The sequence below is a fragment of the Rhinopithecus bieti genome, unplaced genomic scaffold (assembly GCF_001698545.2).
Source record: "Rhinopithecus bieti isolate Rb0 unplaced genomic scaffold, ASM169854v2 scaffold_11944, whole genome shotgun sequence".
NCBI classification, from domain to species: domain Eukaryota; kingdom Metazoa; phylum Chordata; class Mammalia; order Primates; family Cercopithecidae; genus Rhinopithecus; species Rhinopithecus bieti.
The window spans coordinates 3,878,087-3,882,232 of NW_016807378.1; the positions used below are offsets into that span (position 1 = coordinate 3,878,087).

At 32.2% G+C, this 4,146-nt stretch overlaps 1 protein-coding gene across 5 annotated transcripts in view; it reads right to left on the reverse strand.

The window, feature by feature from the left end:
• Positions 1 to 4,146, reverse strand: part of MICAL2 (microtubule associated monooxygenase, calponin and LIM domain containing 2) — a 249,879-nt gene that overhangs the window by 61,390 nt on the left and 184,343 nt on the right. The window lies entirely within an intron of this gene.

Here is a 4,146-nt window from a genome sequence, read left to right on the forward strand (position 1 = left end):
AAAAAAAAAAAAAAAAAAAAAAAAAAAAAAAAAAAGAAAAGAAAAAATAAAAAAAAGACTGATGGGTCTAATCTGATAGGTTAGGTAAAATCTTTACTTTCTTAGGATACTGACCTAATAAGACTTGAGAGAAACACAAAACTCTTCTAAGAGAGGTGCAGGCACTACTTCCAGAGCTGACTAACTCCAAGCTAATTCCATTCTGTACATTCCCAGTCTGTTCCAAGGCAAGGCAGTCATACTATTTTCTGATGAATATAAATGAATGTAGCTCTCCATGCCAAGCAAAGCAGGAAAATACATTTACCCTAACTTATTGTAATTAGCACATACAGAAATCATATAAATGTGTATCAGTGAACTGTAGGCCAATATTACCTATGAATTTAATCCAAAATGTTAAATAAATTATCAAACAAAATAAAAAAGTAATAAGACATCATGTAAAGTAATAAGACAAAGTAATAACACATCATGACCAAGTGGTATTTATCTCAGCAGTGCAAGGATGGTTCAATATCCATAAATCTACTATATAATTCATAATATTAATCAAATTAAGGAGAAAAAATCAGACATCTCAAAAGATGCTGAAAAGACATTTGACAAAATTCAACATCCATCTGTGATTAAAAATACTCTCATTAAAATAGAACTAGATGGCTATTTCCTCAAAATGATAAAATATATCTCAGTCAACCCAGAAGCCAGTTATCATGCTTAAATGGGAAAAATACCAGCAGCATTCTCATTATGAGTAGGAATATATTAAGGAAATAATTATCACTACTTTTATTTAACATTATTCTAGAGATTCTAGAAACAAAAGAAACCAGGGAGACAAGATAAATAAGAGGTATACAATTTAAAAGCAAAAAGTAAAGGTATAATTTGCAGTTGTTATGATTGTATATATGGGGAACTCAGGGGACTCCATTGAAAACTTTTACAACAAAGAGAATGTAATAAAATGGATGAATACAAAATTACTACACAAAAATCAATAACTTTCATATATACAAACAACAGTAGAAAGATAAACTGGAAAATATTGACAATAGCAACAAAAACTAATATATCTATTGATAAAATTAATGATTATGCTAGATCTATATGCTCTAAAGTGTAAAATATTCCTGAGGGTCACAAAAAAGACATGAACAAATGGAAAGATAACTCATACCATAATTTTGTAAGTTCTTGCCAAATTACTTATAAATTTAACTCAATCCCATAAGAGTATTCACAGGACTTTTTATTTGGTAGATAGACAAGCCTATACTAAGTTCATATAGAATATCAAACGAGCAAGAAGAGTCAGGAAATTTTAGAAAAAGAAAATCAATAATGGGAATACTCTTCCTACCAGATAGCAAAATACCTAAAATAAAAAAATATGTAAATACATAAAATTAGATATTTAAAACAGTGTGGTATTGACATATAACAGACAACTAAATTGAATATAATAGATAGTGTGGAAATAAGTCCAAGTTCAGGAATCTTATATGTGATAAATGTGTCATCTCACATAAGAGAGGAAAAGAGAGATTATTCACTAATTTTTTAGGCTAGCCAGGGAAACATCTAAAAAGTAAGGCTGAATCTATAGCTCACATTTTATACTAGGAAAATTTCTTGATGTAAATACTTAAATGTTAAAATATTGAAAACAATCAAGAAGACTAGAAGAAACTGTGAGAAATTTCTTCTACAAACTTGGAAGAAGCTCTTTCTAACTACTGTATAAAACCCAGAAGCCATACAATAAAAATGTTTCAAACTACTATATGAAGTTAGAAATTTTACGTAAGAAAAGCCACTATAAATAAAGTCAAGCACAAACAAGAAACTGGTAAAAAAAAAACTTGTAATTTGCATCATTACAAAAAAGGGCTAAATTTCCCTTTTGATAAAGAATCCCTACATATTATTAAGAAAAACCCAACAAACCATTAGAAAACTGGACAAAGGATGGAATCAACTGGTCACAAAAAAGAAGATGCAAATGGCTCCTCAACATATAAAAAGATGCTCAATCACCTTATTAAACAAAAAATGAAACTCAAACCACTCCGAGATCTATATTTCACCATCAGATCAGTAACACACCAGTTAGTGCAAATGTAGAAATCGAGTTCTCATACTTTGCTGCTGGGAATGTGAACAAGCACACTGTGATGAAGGACAAGTTGACAATATCTATCAAAATTCCCTACTCACATATCCTTTGCTCCAGCATTTCCACTTCTAAGAATTTATCCTAGAGATAAATTCACACATATGCTTAATGGCCTAAGTTCTCAGTTAATTGTTGTACCACTGTTTGCAATAGGCAAAGATTTGAAATTACTTAAACTTTGCATCATAGGGGGCTGGCTACATCAATTATGTTACATCTACACAGTGGGATACTGTACAGCTATAAAACAAAGAAGAAAGTGCTTTATGTACTAATATGGAATGAGCTCCAAAATAAAATGAAAAGTTCAAAAAGAGTGCACACAGCATGCTGCCATGCTATCATTTGTGTTAAAAAAAGAAAAAATATAATATGCAAATTTGCTCTTACATTCATAAATTCTGTCTGCAGGAATGCCTAAGAAACTGATGACAATGTCACCAGGATAGGACCTGGATTGCTCAGGGACAAGGAAGGGAAAGAGGACTTTTTATTTTGAACCTTTTGTACCCTTTGATTTTGAACCATGCAAATATATTATCAAAAAATGCATAACATTAAATTTTATGATGTGTGACATAAGGGTATATTATGTCACACATCATAAAATTTAATGTGTTATGCATTTTTAATAGTTTATTAAATAATCTATTTAATTTATTTAAAAGTTTAATAGTTTATTAATTTGTTATGCATGTGTAAGAGTTATACTTCAGCCTGTCCATGCTTATCATGAACCTGGCTGAAAATAAAATCTCTTGTTAATCCATATAGCTGTTTGATTAAGGTACTACTGAAGAGAAATAATATATTACTTGAAAACTAATGTTTCAAAACAAAAGTTAAATAAGAAAATAAAAGGCTTTTAGGAAAAAAGAAAACAAAGTTGATCAACAATAGGGATGGTAGGATCACAGTTTGTTCAAAGCAGTCAAATAAGTATCAACAACAAAAAGAACTCGTGTGAATGTTTAGCTAAACTGTCTCTAAGGGAATAGACTAAAACTTTGGCAAGGAGGAGAGGGGATGAGATAATACATTTTACTTTTTATTAGATATTTCCATATTGTTGGATTACTCTGATTATTTGACATATTAATTTTAGAATTTAAAATTTTAATCAGGTTTAAATTATTTAAAAAGCCTACATTTTCATTGGTAAGCAAATATGCATAAGTGTTTAGGTAGGAGTTTAAAGGGAAAAACATATGCATAAAGATGTTCATTCAACACCATATATAAAATATAAATATATGCATATATAACATATATACAAATATAAGTTAAACAATAAGACAATAGTTCATTAAATAACATACCCACCAGACAGGATATTCAATTAAATCACATTAATGTATACTACATGGTAATTGGCATAATAGCTATGATATAATGTTGACTTTTAAATGATACAAAATTTTTGGCTAGGCATGGTGGCTCACACCTGTAACCCAACACTTTGGGAGGTCAAGGTGAGAGGATTGCTTGAGGCCACGAGTTTGAGACCAGCCTGGGCAACATATTGAGACTCCATCTCCACAAAAAATAAAAAATTAGCCGGGTGCTTCAGTCCAGGAGTTTGAGGCTGCAATGAGCCATGATCAGGCCACTGCCCTCCAGCTTGGGTGACAGAGAAAGACCCTTTCTCTCTAAAAACAAACAAACAAACAAACAGAGGCTGGGCATGGTGGCTCATGCCTGTAATCCCAACACTTTGGGAGGCTGAGGCAGGCCGATCACCTGAGGCCGGGAGTTTAAGACCAACCTGGCCAACATGGTAAAACCCCATCTCTACCAAAAATACAAAAATTAGCTGGGCGTGGTGACACACATCTATAATCCCAGCTACTTGGGAGGCTGAGGCACGAGAATCACTTGAACCTGGGAGACAGAGGTTACAGTGAGCTGGGATCATGCCACTGCACTCCAGCCTGGGTGACAGAGTGAGACTCTGTCTCCAAAAA